Raw genomic sequence first — 15,363 nt, 5'->3', positions numbered from 1 at the left:
GGTGGGGGGGCCTCCGGCCACCCAGCCACTCCACCCCAGATGATTGCCAAAGCATCAGAAGGCTGGCCTTCAATAAGAGTTAAAATTTTAAACTTTTAAACTGCAGTGTGTCCTTGTCCTTCACTCCTCCCCCACCCCTCCTGAGCTACCTTGGCAGTTATCCCCCTAGTTGTGTGATGAATTAATAAAGAATGCATGAATGTGAAGTAACAATGACTTTATTGCCTCTGCAAGCGGTGCTCGAAGGGGGGAGGGGAGGGTGGTTAGCTTACAGGGAAGTAGAGTGAACTGGGGGGAGGGGGGGGTTCATCAAGGAGAAACAAACAGAAGTTTCACACCATAGCCTGGCCAGTCACAAAACTGGTTTTCAAAGCTTCTCTGATGCGCACCCTGCCCTGCTGTACTCTAACCGTCCTGGTGTCTGGCTGCGCATAATCAGCGGCCAGGCGATTTGCCTCAACCTCCCACCCCGCCATAAATGTCTCCCCCTTACTCTCGCAGACATTGTGGAGCACACAGCAAGCAGCAATAACAATGGGGATATTGGTTTCGCTGAGGTCTATCCAAGTCAGTAAACTGTGCCAGCGCGCTTTTAAACGTCCAAATGCACATTCTACCATCATTCTGCACTTGCTCAGCCTATAGTTGAACAGGTCCTGACTACTGTACAGGCTGCCTGTGTACGGCTTCATGAGCCATGGCATTAAGGGGTAGGCTGGGTCCCCAAGGATAACTATAGGCATTTCAACATCCCCAATGGTTATTTTCTGGTATGGGAAGAAAGTCCCTTCCTCCAGCTTTTGAAACAGACCAGAGTTCCTGAAGACGCAAGCATCATGTACCTTTCCCGGCCATCCCACATTGATGTTAGTGAAACGTCCCTTGCGATCCACCAGAGCTTGCAGCAGCATTGAAAAGTACCCTTTTCGGTTTATGTACTCGGTGGCTTGGTGCTCCGGTGACAAGATAGGGATATGGGTTCCGTCTATCGCCCCACCACAGTTAGGGAATCCCAATGCAGCAAAGCCATCCACTATGACCTGCACGTTTCCCAGAGTCACTACCCTAGATATCAGCAGGTCTTTGATTGCGTTAATTACTTGGATCACAGCAGCCTCCACAGTAGATTTGCCCACTCCAAATTGATTCCTGACTGACCGGTAGCTGTCTGGCGTTGCAAGCTTCCACAGGGCTATCGCCACTCGCTTCTCAACTGTGAGGGCTGCTCTCATCCTGGTATTCTGGCGCTTCAGGGCAGGGGAAAGCAAGTCACAAAGTTCCATGAAAGTGCCCTTACACATGCGAAAGTTTTGCAGCCACTGGGAATCATCCCACACCTGCAACATGATGTGGTCCCACCAATCTGTGCTTGTTTCCCGGGCCCAGAATCGGCGTTCCACAGCATGAACCTGCCCCAGTAACACCATGATTTGCACATTGCTGGGGCCTGTACTTTGTGAGAGGTCTATGTCCATGTCAATTTCTTCATCACTCTCGTTGCCGCGCTGCAATCGCCTCCTTGCCTGGTTTTGCTTTGGCATGTTCTGGCTCTGCATATACTCCAGGACAATGCGCGTGGTGTTCATAGTGCTCATAATTGCCGCGGTGATCTGAGCGGGCTCCATGATCCCAGTACTATGGTGTCTGGGCTGAAAAAAGGCGCAAAACTATTGTCTGACGGAGGGAGGGAGGGGCGAGTGACGACATGGCTTACAGGGAATTAAAATCAACAAAGGTGGCTATGCATCAGGGAGAAACACAAACAACTGTCACACAGAATGCCCCCCCCAAAGATTGAACTCAAAACCCTGGGTTTAGCAGGCTGTTGATTTCACGGTGGGAGGGGGAAGCAAATGAATACAGAACAAATCTGGTCCATCTATCTTTTACATCTTAGGCTGGCAGCAGATGGTGCAGCATGACTGATAGCCATCGGCATCTTCTGGGTGCTTGGCAGAAGATGCTGCATTACGATTGCTTGCCATCATCGTCAAGACGGTGCAATAGGACTGCCGGCAGGACTGAGTCTCCAGGAGACAAAACATGTCTGCCCAGGCGCCTCTGACCGAACTCACTGAGGAGTACAACAATGATGGATACCAATCATAATACACCATCTACTGCCAAAAGGCAAGGAACTGCTGCTGTATAGCAATGCAGTCCCACATCTGCCAGCACCCAGATAGCCGATGATGGCTACCAGTCATACTGCACCGTCTACTGCCAAAAGGCAATTAGCTGCTGCTGTGTAGCAATGCAGTACCACGTCTGCCGGCACCCAGATGACATATGGTGATGGTGAGCTGAGCTGAGCGGGCTCCATGCTTGCCGTGGTATGTCGTCTGCACAGATAACCCAGGAAAAAAGGCGCGAAACGATTGTCTGCCGTTGCTCGCACTTTGGGGGGGCGGGCCTGACGACATGTACCCAGAATCCCCCGCGACACTGTTTTTGCCTCATCAGGCATTGAGATCTCAACCCAGAATTCCAATGGGCGGCGGAGACTGCGGGAACTGTGGGATAGCTACCCACAGTGCAACGCTCCGGAAGTCGACGCTAGCCTCTGTACTGTAGACGCAGTCCGCCGACTTAATGCACTTAGAGCATTTTATGTGGGGACACACACAATCGACTGTATAAAAATGATTTCTATAAAACCGGCTTCTATAAATTTGACCTAATTTCATAGTGTAGACATACCCTTAGACTGTATTAGATAAAAGCTGCAGTCCGGATTTAAAGACTAAGGGCTTCTCTTCACTACCCGCCTGGATTGGCGGGTAGAAATCGATCTCTCGGGGATCGAATTATCACGTCTCGTCGGGACGCGACAATCGATCCCCGAATCGACACGCGTACTCCACCAGCCCAGCGGGTTAAGTTACCTCTCAGCGGAGTAAGTCGGATCGGATACGTCGAATTCAGCTGAATTTGCGTATCTTAAATCTATCCCCACCCCCCACCCCAGTGTAGAACTAGCCGTAGGCGCTTACTCCTACCCCGCTGTGAGGACGGCGGCAAATCGACCGCTGCGGCTCCCCCGTCGACGGCGCTTACTCCTACCTGGGCTGGTGGAGTACGCGCGTCGATTCGGGGATCGATTGTTGCGTCCCGACAAGACGCGATAATTCGATCCCCGAGAGATCAATTTCTACCCGCCGATCTAGGCGGGTAGTGAAGACAAGCCCTTAGATTAAGACGTCACAGCAGGGCCTCCAGAACCCCTTCCTTCATACCCCATGGCTGTCCTTGGTATCTTCCCCAGCTGTTCCATCTTCTCCTGTCAGAAGGCTTACCTCACCCTTATTTTTGCACTTCCCCTCCATCAGTATTTGTAATGCCCCAATCACACAGACAGGCAACCAAAATCAATTCAATTAATTTTATTTCAATTCAGTAATACTTTATTGGCCTGATGAGTTATACAAGTATTGCCACAGTGTAAGAGAGACAGAACACTAAGAGCTCTATCATAAGTAGGTACAATTTGCTCAGTATCAGCAGGGGACAATTTGTTTTTGCAACCTTTCACTTCTTGAGTATCAGTGCTTATATTCATATTGAGATTACTCTATTAACAAGTGTATGTAATAATGTTTCTAAACCAGAGTTCCATTTCTGAACAGTACTGCCCTATATGTACAGTGGAGCTGCTCTGTGCCAGGCTAGATCTCTAGCATAAATGAGACTGGTCTAATTTGTGCTTGGCTCCCACAGAGCCCAAAATATCTCAAGACATCAAGAAGGTTATAAGGTTAATATTCAAAGCATTTTAAATTCATAACTGTTGTGCCAATCTGTATCTAGGTTTCAGGAGTCCTCGAATCAATTCACCAAAACACAGTTTTGTAATTTAATATAAGAAGTCTAAACTGATCCTTAGCCACATCTCAGAATCACCACAGAACAAATAGTCGCTACTCAGAACATGAGAAGCCCCAAACTTGAATAGTACTATGTTTGGAGTTAGTCTGTGCTATTTACCTCCCTTTAATTAAGAGCATCAAAGTTCCAAGCAATCGTTAATAGAATAAACAAAACAAAAAAGCTAACACAATACAGAATTATCCTTAATAAGAGTGCTTATGCAGATAAAACATATACAAAACAGATTTAGACACTCCTACCAATTTTAGTCTTCGGTGCGTTAAATATTTAAATGATAGTCTCAGACAAGAACAATATGATCTACTTTTACCTGATTCCTTTGGCATTATGATAATATCAGGTTTAGATCTTCTTGACTTCATTGAATCAGTTTTAAAGCTGTCAATCTGTGTTAATCTGACCTTTAAAAAACATAAGTGATTCAGGAAATACTGTGTTTACACTTCTAAAGGCAGTAGTGAATGTGTTTGTTTCACTCAAAAGAAAATGTAAATACAACTATCAAACAGGAGTGCTGGAACAATTTTTATAGTGGGGGTGCTGAGTGCCATTGAACCAAACTGTAAACCCTACATATAATGGAAACCACTCATGCCAGGGGGTGCTGCAGCACCCACAGCACCCCGAGTTCCAGCACCTATGCTATCAAAAGTCTAAATTCAATAGTAATTGTGAGATCTGACAGAATCATAGTAAAAGCCGGATGGACTGAGCCAGAATTTGGATGTGAGAAACCTAAGGAACCTTCTGGAAGTAGTATTGGTCTTTAAATATCTGGTATTCTTTCTTTAGAGTCAGTGCTTAATCAAATGCTCTGTTGTAGAGCACTGTACTGCAAAATATGCAGAAGGTGTAAAATAAGTTCTTAGCAATTTACTGTTGTTAAAGATCCCATGATAATTATGCTAAAGTATGTTAACCCTGATGTCCTGAATAAATTCTAATGTGGATACTCCTATTCTGCCTACCTAAACTCTCCTTTCCAGTTTCATTTTTAGAAGGCATTTTCCACTTCCTTTACTAAGTTTAAGTATTATTGTTGCATGCTGCTAAACACTGGCTGAATTTCAACAGTAGATGAAGTAATTCCTGAATACAATTTGTGCCAGCTCCATTTTTAAAGTATCTTGGGTTCTTTCTGATGAAAGAAGCTGTCACTGACTTACCTGTGATATTGTGAATTTTATAAGTATTTTAAAATCAAAATACATAAGAGTTATAATATAAACATAAAGTCATTATTATTAAATGTGTGTGAACCTGTTGGTTAACTTAAATGAAGTGCTATAATAAAGTGCTTCAGTATACTATCTAGATGCTAGGTTAAATTCATCCATCATGAAACCCCATCAGTTTCAGTGGAGTTTGAAAAATGGGGAAAGTGTTCCATCATTCTTGCTCACAAAGTGCATCACAGAACTCAGTCTACACACAAGCTTACTTAAACCTTTGAGTTTCTTTCCAAAAGACTAGACAACACTCAGCTGTGTTATCAAGTAGTTATATATAGCAGAACTTATAGTTGTTTAAAAGTTTACAACAGCTGGAAACACTGGGTCTCTATCCAGGAACAAACTTTTGTTTTTAAACTTAACTTTTTAAAATGTAAGTTAATAAAAAAGACACTTTCAGCAAAACAAAGTTCATCTGAAGCATGACATTTGGTTAATGATTTGCTTAATCGCTTTCATTACATAGGGAGAATATACCTTAAAAATGCTGCTTAGTCAAAAAATTGACTCTAAAAATCACATTGTGGTGTCCCATATGTAACTCTCCCTCAAGAATGACCAGCTCCAGAGTGCTCAATACATATATTAAAATGATTTTTCTATAACCGGCACTGTGACCTGAAAATCCAACTGCATTATTACTGCCTCCTTACATCATCACTAACTAGTACAAAAGATCCTAAACTCAGAATTTAACTGATGATTCTGTTGACAATGCATACAGATCTTTCAAATAAAACTGTATTGGCTCTGCAGTGCTAACAGTATTTAAAATTTGTTAGTGTCCATTAAGTAAACAGATAGAAATTGAAGGTGCACAAGAAGCAGAAATGTAGAGTAAGACGGTGCTGGTTTTTGATAGTCACTTCTCTTATTACAACTATGTTTTAATATAGCCTTCCTAATAAATAATAAAAAAGATTTTACCTGGTATGCATTCTTGCGACCTGAGAGAAAAGGGAAAGTTGCATAGTTTAGAAGGATATTTGTAAGACATCTTACTTGACACTCTTTCCAAATATCAGAGGGGTAGCCGTGTTAGTCTGAATCTGTAAAAAGCAACAGAGGGTCCTGTGGCACCTTTGAGACTAACAGAAGTACTGGGAGCATAAGCTTTCGTGGGTCAGAACCTCACTTCTTCAGATGCAAGTAATGGAAATCTCCAGAGGCAGGTATATATCATTGTGGAGATAACGAGGTTAGTTCAATCAGGGAGGGTGAGGTGCTCTGCTAGCAGCTGAGGTGTGAACACCAAGGGAGGAGAAACTGTTTCTGTAGTTGGATAGCCATTCACAGTCTTTGTTTAATCCTGATCTGATGGTGTCAAATTTGCAAATGAACTGGAGCTCAGCAGTTTCTCTTTGGAGTCTGGTCCTGAAGTTTTTTTGCTGTAAGATGGCAACCTTTACATCTGCTATTGTGTGGCCAGGGAGGTTGAAGTGTTCTCCTACAGGTTTTTGTATATTGCCATTCCTGATATCTGACTTGTGTCCATTTATCCTCTTGCGTAGTGACTGTCCAGTTTGGCCAATGTACATAGCAGAGGGGCATTGCTGGCATATGATGGCATATATAACATTGGTGGACGTGCAGGTGAATGAGCCGGTGATGTTGTAGCTGATCTGGTTAGGTCCAGTGATGGTGTTGCTGGTGTAGATATGTGGGCAGAGTTGGCATCAAGGTTTGTTGCATGGGTTGGTTCCTGAGTTAGAGTTGTTATGGTGCGGTGCGTGGTTGCTGGTGAGAATATGCTTAAGGTTGGCAGGTTGTCTGTGGGCGAGGACTGGCCTGCCTCCCAAGGTCTGTGAAAGTGAGGCATCATTGTCCAGGATGGGTTGTAGATCACTGATGATGCGTTGGAGAGGTTTAAGCTGAGGACTGTAGGTGATGGCCAGTGGAGTTCTGTTGGTTTCTCTTCTGGGCCTGTCTTGTAGCAGGAGGCTTCTGGGTACACGTCTGGCTCTGTTGATTTGTTTCTTTATTTCCTTGTGTGGGTATTGTAGTTTTGAGAATGCTTGGTGAAGATCTTGTAGGTGTTGGTCTCTGTCTGAGGGGTTGGAGCAGATGCGATTGTACCTCAGTGCTTGGCTGTAGACGATGGATCGTGTGGTGTGACCGGGGTGGAAGCTGGAGGCATGAAGGTAGGCGTAGCGGTCGGTGGGTTTTCGGTATAGGGTGGTATTAATGTGGCCATCGCTTATTTGTACGGTGGTGTCCAGGAAGTGGACCTCCTGTGTAGATTGGTCCAGGCTGAGGTTGATGGTGGGGTGGAAGCTGTTGAAAGCATGGTGGAATTCTTCCAGGGCCTCCTTCCCATGGGTCCAGATGATGAAGATGTCATCAATATAGCGTAGGTAGAGAAGGGGCATGAGTGGACGGGAGCTGAGGAAGCGTTGTTCCAGGTCAGCCATAAAAATGTTGGCATATTGTGGGGCCATGCGGGTGCCCATAGCGGTGCCACTGGTCTGGAGGTATATATTGTCACCAAATTTGAAATAATTGTGCGTGAGGATAAAGTCACAGAGCTCAGCAATAAGTTGTGCTGTGTCATCATCAGGGATACTGTTCCTGACAGCTTGTATTCCATCTGTATGTGGGATGTTTGTGTAGAGAGCCTCTACATCCATGGTGGCTAGGATGGTGTTTTCTGGGAGGTCACCAATGCATTGTAGTTTCCTCAGGAAATATGTGGTGTCACGGAGATAGCTGGGAGTGCTGGTGGCGTAGGGTCTGAGTAGGGAGTCCACATATCCAGACATTCCTAAAGCGTGACTTTATCCTCATGCACAATTATTTCAAATTTGGTGACAATATATACCTCCAGGGTATACGCTATATTGATGACATCTTCATCATCTGGACCCATGGGAAGGAGGCCCTGGAAGAATTCCACCATGCTTTCAACAGCTTCCACCCCACCATCAACCTCAGCCTGGACCAATCTACACAGGAGGTCCACTTCCTGGACACCACCGTACAAATAAGCGATGGCCACATTAATACCACCCTATACCGAAAACCCACCGACCGCTACGCCTACCTTCATGCCTCCAGCTTCCACCCCGGTCACACCACACGATCCATCGTCTACAGCCAAGCACTGAGGTACAATCGCATCTGCTCCAACCCCTCAGACAGAGACCAACACCTACAAGATCTTCACCAAGCATTCTCAAAACTACAATACCCACACAAGGAAATAAAGAAACAAATCAACAGAGCCAGACGTGTACCCAGAAGCCTCCTGCTACAAGACAGGCCCAGAAGAGAAACCAACAGAACTCCACTGGCCATCACCTACAGTCCTCAGCTTAAACCTCTCCAACGCATCATCAGTGATCTACAACCCATCCTGGACAATGATCCCTCACTTTCACAGACCTTGGGAGGCAGGCCAGTCCTCGCCCACAGACAACCTGCCAACCTTAAGCATATTCTCACCAGCAACCACGCACCGCACCATAACAACTCTAACTCAGGAACCAACCCATGCAACAAACCTTGATGCCAACTCTGCCCACATATCTACACCAGCAACACCATCACTGGACCTAACCAGATCAGCTACAACATCACCGGCTCATTCACCTGCATGTCCACCAATGTTATATATGCCATCATATGCCAGCAATGCCCCTCTGCTATGTACATTGGCCAAACTGGACAGTCACTACGCAAGAGGATAAATGGACACAAATCAGATATCAGGAATGGCAATATACAAAAACCTGTAGGAGAACACTTCAACCTCCCTGGCCACACAATAGCAGATGTAAAGGTAGCCATCTTACAGCAAAAAAACTTCAGGACCAGACTCCAAAGAGAAACTGCTGAGCTCCAGTTCATTTGCAAATTTGACACCATCAGATCAGGATTAAACAAAGACTGTGAATGGCTATCCAACTACAGAAACAGTTTCTCCTCCCTTGGTGTTCACACCTCAGCTGCTAGCAGAGCACCTCACCCTCCCTGATTGAACTAACCTCGTTATCTCCACAATGATATATACCTGCCTCTGGAGATTTCCATTACTTGCATCTGAAGAAGTGAGGTTCTTACCCACGAAAGCTTATGCTCCCAGTACTTCTGTTAGTCTCAAAGGTGCCACAGGACCCTCTGTTGCTCTTTCCAAATACTTTCTTTTGATACTTAAACATTTTCCATCCTTTGTTAATTAGAACATACAATCACTCAGCAGTTGTAGATTCTGAATCCAGTCTCCATTTTTATTATATATATTGAATTGTATAATCAATGTTATAAAATTAATTTTCAAAAACATGGAATCTTTCCTTTAATTTTACCAATTTTCTAATTGCATAGTTTACTGTCATTTAGGTGGTCTTAAATACTTTCATGTGTCTTTGATGTTTTAATCCTCGGGTTGGGGAACGCATGGTTGAAAAAGGATCCTGGCGGCTCCGGTCAGCACCGCTGACCGAGCCATTAAAAGTCCGGCTGGCAGCGCAGTGGGGCTAAGGCAGGCTCCCTGCCTACCCTGGCTCTGTGCAGCTCACAGAAGCAAGTGGCATTTCCCTCTGTCTCCAAGGCAGAGGCGCGGCAACGGGAGCTCCGTGTGCTATCCCTACCCCAAGGGCCTGCTCCGCAGCTCCCATTGGCCAGGAACCATGGCCAATGAGAGCTCTGGGGGCGGCGCCTGTGGACGGGGGCAGGCAGAGCCCCCTGGCTGTGCCTCTGCCTAGGAGCCAGAGGGAAATGCCGGCTGCTCCTGGGAGCTGCATGAGGTAAACGCTGCCTGGAGCCCGCACCCCAAATCCCCTCCTGCACCCTAACCCCCTGCCCCAGCCCTGAGTCCCTTCCCACACCCAAACTCCCTCCGAGAGCCTGCACCCTGCACCCCCTCATGAACCCCTACCTCAGCCCTCAACCCCCTCCCACACTCTGAACCCCTCGGCCCCAGCCCAGAGCCCCCTCCTGCACCCAAACTCCCTCCCAAAGTCCGCACCCTCTCCTGCACTCTGAACCCTTCAGCCCCAACCCCACACCAGAGCTCACACCCCCAGCCCAGAGCCCGTACTCCATCCCAAACCCTATCCCCCTGCCCCAGCCCGGAGCCCCTCCCACACTCCAAACCCCTCATTTCTGCCCCGCCCCAGAGTCCCCACCCCCTCCCATACTCCAACCCTCTGTCCAGCCCAGTGAAAATGAGCAAGGGTGGAGGAGAGCAAGCAATGGAAGGAGGGGGGATGGAATGAGCGGAGGTGGGGCCTCGGAGAAGGGGTGGGGTAGAGGGTGGGGCAGGAGTGTTTGGTTTTCTGCAATCGGAAAATTGGCAACCCTATTTAATCCTGTCCTTTTAGCAGAAAATTTTCAAAATTTATTTTGCTCCTTTTATCTAAAAGAAAACACCATTTTCCAAAGGTGGATATCTTCTTTTTGGGTGGGACTGGGGATAGCTCAGTGGTTTGCACACTAGCCTGTTAAACCCAGGGTTGCGAGTTCAACTCTTGAGGTAGGCCGCTTAGGGATCTGGGGCAAAATCAGTACTTGGTCCTGCTTGTGAAGGCAGGGGGCTGGACTTGATGACCTTTTAGGGTCCCTTCCAGTTCTATGAGTAGGTATATCTCCATATATTATATTTTTTTACTTGTTTATTTAGTTAGTGTTTCTTTGCATCAAAGAGCAGAAGTCTTTCCTCCGTGCAAGAATGTAGCAGACATACTGGGAAGATGGAAGAGAATGCATGTAATGGGAGATGTACTTGGGTAACTGAGATCAGAACTGTGCCTAAGTATTCACAACAGTTACTCTAAATTCAAATAAATTATTTTTAATGGAGTGCTCAGTACAGTTTTATTTATTCCTTCCCTACCTCTCCCCTCTGATCCTCCCCAATTTTGTGTTACCCTTCTTCATTTCTTTCTTTCCATCCAGTCTGTATTGTCACTTTCTCGTGCCTTCTTTTTGGTTACTCTATGCATTGACATTGTCTACTGTTCTCCTGACCTTCTCATTTGTTTTCTTCTTTCCCTACTCAGTTCTTGCTTTCTGTGTTAAATTCTCACCCCTCACTCAGATTGTCTCCCCCTTATCCACTAGATCTGTTCCATTTCTACCACTCTCTTGATTTTGCTTCCAATCCGGTTCATTTTTTATTATTGTGTTCAAATGCACTACCTTACCATTCCTTTCCTTTCCCGATCTGTTTCTAAATACTTTTACTCCCATCTCATTCAAAATATTCTCTGCCTCCTATCTTTCCCGCCCACATTCCACTCTCGAATGATCTGTGTGCTGCAGAAAAATTAGAATCCTAATCTCTAAATGGCAGGAGACAGGCCCTCTCCTACTTACCCTTCTATTCTGCAAGTGAGCTGTCAGACAGTGCTTCAGAGAGTAGGATTCAAGTAACTTTCATTTTGCTACCCACCTGTCAGCAATGCATAGATGCAAATTTTTAATCTGACTTTATCTTTACTGTTGAAAGAAGAACTAGTAAATGCTAGAAGACATCATGTATATTGTTTTAAAGCACCACATAAAAATGGCAAAAGTAACTCTTCTCTCCAACACAAAAATAAATATGTAACTTGAATCCATTTCATTTTCAGGGATAGGCTCTCATTCCCCAATGCCAGAAGCTGCCAGCTTTTATGTAATATGTGGTTTTCCTTTGATTTGTCCTGATGTCCATTAAGTTTATTTTTGGATCTTCCCTCATTTTTGGCAGGCGAGTTAAGAGGCATGAGGATAGGGTTTCCTCATCTCAGTTATTTTTTAAAAAGGGACATGGTCAAGGTGGAAAGTCCAAAACTGTCCAGGCAAAATCATCAGCCCTAGCAAATTAAGGCTACAACACAATAAAATCCCAGTTTTTTAGGTGACTGGCCACTGAGCAACAAATGCAGATCATGAACCTATGTATGCAACATGGTGTCATCTCTCTCTACTGTGCCAGATTGCTTCATTCTTGTGATTAAGTAGGGTATTGGATCCATGTGAACTGCAGCACTCTCACAACTCCCTCCCCAGCCACTTTAGTCTGACCTACTAGCGAACTGGAGCCATTCCCATTCTCATTCTCATGAATGTACGTACATTTTTGTGTATTTTAATATAAATGGAACACTGAATTGTGTTAACCATATGACAATTTGCAATCACACGATACATGTAATTTGATAGATGTTTTGCTCTTGACGCAGGAACTTAATTCCAAGCAATTGCTAGGAGCCCTGCCAGGATTTCTAAGTCACAGACTTGCCCAATCTCTTCTTTCAGCAGCAGAACTCACTTACTCCCCACCTCTCCTATTGGCAGCAGGCCTGGAGTAGACAACAACCATCTATCCTGAGACCAGCACAAGAGGCAAGTCCTCATTCAATTCCCCCATCCCTCATGTTCTGCTGAAGTATCAGGGTAGCAACACTAACCACCTCCAACAGCAGGACCAAATGGAAGGCAATTCTTTGCTGAGCTACCCCATCTCCAAGGGCCCAATTAAACTCATTTAAATCAATGAGAGTCTATCATTAAAGGAAGTCAGATTAGGCTCCAATAACAGAATGGGATTGCCCTCTGCTTATGATCCTGCTTTTGCCCAGGGTCCCCCTTTCATAGATGGGTTTATAGCGCTGCCAACTCTCATAATATTTGTTTAAAGCCCCATTTCCTTGAGGCATGTGATTAGTGAAAAATTTTGACCTTCATTTAAAGTTTCTAGCCCTTATAGCTAGAGAAAAAATTGAAAATATGAACCAAATGCATCCCAAACTCACAGAAACCAGAAGGCAAATAAAAGGAACCAACATTGTTTTAGTTTTAATCTATTTTTAAACCAATTTCATTATTATTTTGTGGCCTGTCTCACGATTTTTTTAACCCTTGTGTTTAGCAACACCAGGTATATATCCCATTTTCTTTTAACCATCTCTCCCCCCAACTGATTGCTGACAAGCTCAAAATGTGCTACCTATCTTGCTTGTAAGGACATGGGGGCTTTTAGGGTTGCCAGTTCTCACAACTTTATCACAAATCTCACAATATTTGATGCTTTTCTTAAAGGCTTTAGCCCCAGCTTCTGAATTCATGTGATTAGATGAGAATCTCAGCTTGTCTTTAAAAAGGTATGTTTCTACCTCTCACAGTTGCAGAGAAGATTGAAAACATTACCCGTAAAGGCTACAGCACCAGAAGACAAATTATATATATATATATATTCTTTTTAAAAATCATGATTTTCAAGACAATCTCATAATTTTTAGTGTATGGGATTGGCAACAGTGACTGGTTCAGCAGTTTTTTATATCAAAATTAAAATATACCCCTATGGGTGAAATATTACCTGGGGTGAGATTAAAACAGCTAGCAAGTAAAATAAACCAGAATTGGGTGTGTGTCCCACAGGGGATAAAAGCCATAGTGCCCAAATGTGCCTATGAGGGAGTTATGACATCTTGCCAGTACTTATTGAGAGGAAAGGTGGAGCAATGGCCTGATTGGCCTCAGAATCTCCCAGCAGATTCTCACATGTAAGGAGTGGATCTGGGGTGGTGAGGATATGTTGTAAACTGTGTAGTACTTGACAGAATTTGCCCTTTTTTTAAATATTTGGTTAAACCAGGCAGCAACTGACAAATTAAACTTAACTTTTACATCTATGAGGGAAATGATTATTTAAAACACTCCTTGAGCTCTCTCGCCCACTACAAAAATCACATTTTCAGTCTAGATTTGAGGAGAAAGTTCAGGGTTTGGGGGTGGGTGTTTCTCTTTGGGGGGGGAGGGAGGAAAAATATTAACCAGCTGACAGGAATTAATTTATTTTTTGGACATTATGTAGCAAATGGTGGTTCAAAGGTGGAATTTATGGCACTGGGCTGGAGTTTCACCCCTCCTCCCTCTTCCCCTACAAGAATAAATCATTGAACCACAGTGGGGCAAAAGGGCGGGGGCGGGAAGCGGAGGGGCTGGGAGCGACCGTTGGAGCCGAGGGGGAAGCGCTCGTGCCACTTCAAAGCTTAATCCCCGCGCGCCGGCTGCGCACGAGGCTGGAGGGGAAGGAGGGGGGGGGGGGAAACTGCGGCAAATTTCAGCCAGTCAGCGGCGGGTCGCTGCCTAGCCCCTGCAGCGCCATTGGGGAAAACCCGTGGATAACGGCTTTCCCGCGCTCAGGGGCCAATCAGCTCTTGCCTCAGGCAGCCTGCGCTTGGCTGGGTGAAGGGGATGGGGCAGGGCGCCCCATTTTAATCACCACAGGCTTCTCTGAAAAGAGGCTGCTGTGTCCCACTTGTCAGTGTGCACTGACCCGGTGGGGAACAGAAACACAATGAGGAGATGCAGGACAGCACTGAGACACAAGCATAGCAGGGGGGGAGGGGAGAAGGACCACGAGAGAGCAAAATATGGGGCATAAAGCGAGTCACATAAGAGAAGGGAGGGAATAGGACTAAAGAGGAAGGGGGCAGGAAGTGGGGGAAAGAGGTGAATAGAGAAAGTATGAGGAAAAAAATATGCATGGGACTCTTGTGCAGGTTGTGACAAAATGGATGACATAAGCAACAGTACAAACAGTAATCAACTGTTCTTTAAGAGAAAGCACCGTTGATACTGACATAACTGCCCTACTCCAGGAACCCTTCCACTTTCCATAAATGTATCCAAGCAGTAACTGTAGCATAATTAAGAGGGCAGACAAAAGCTGTTTTTTTTGTTTTGTTTTAAGGTTTACTAGACTGTAGAGAGAAAGGCACGCTAGTACAGGTCAGGACAACACAGAGCCTGTAAACATGGCACTCATTTTCAGAACACCTATCCCCATGAATGGCTCAAGTCTTCACATTATTTTTGTATCTAAAGGGAAAGTACTGTGCACTACAGTTAAGTTTTCCCCTCTATATACTGGCATATCACACTGTAATGTTTTTACTTTTTTGCAGACTTACAAGGCTATGAAACTGTACCAATTCACACCCGAGATATACTCACCTACCCTTTGCCATTATAAAAGCCTCATATTTTACTCAGTCCCAACCATCAACCCTCTCCCCCCCAAAAAACAAATCCACTGGGGAAATAGGCACATAGGATTTTGTGAAGCTAATTTAATGCTTTCAGTGCTTCAGAAATATATCAAGGGAGTAAGCAGTTGTCTAGGCCAGAAACAAGGGAGGTAACTAGCTTGCTCAAGTGTATCCAGGGGACTTTTGTCAAGGATCCTGGACCAATCTCAAAATCAAAGCAATAGGATCTCTAGCTCCTTGGAAAGTAGAGGGAGTAGCTT

This window comes from Trachemys scripta, chromosome 24 (assembly GCF_013100865.1).
Source record: "Trachemys scripta elegans isolate TJP31775 chromosome 24, CAS_Tse_1.0, whole genome shotgun sequence".
NCBI lineage: Eukaryota > Metazoa > Chordata > Testudines > Emydidae > Trachemys > Trachemys scripta.
This window is presented reverse-complemented; position numbering follows the sequence as displayed.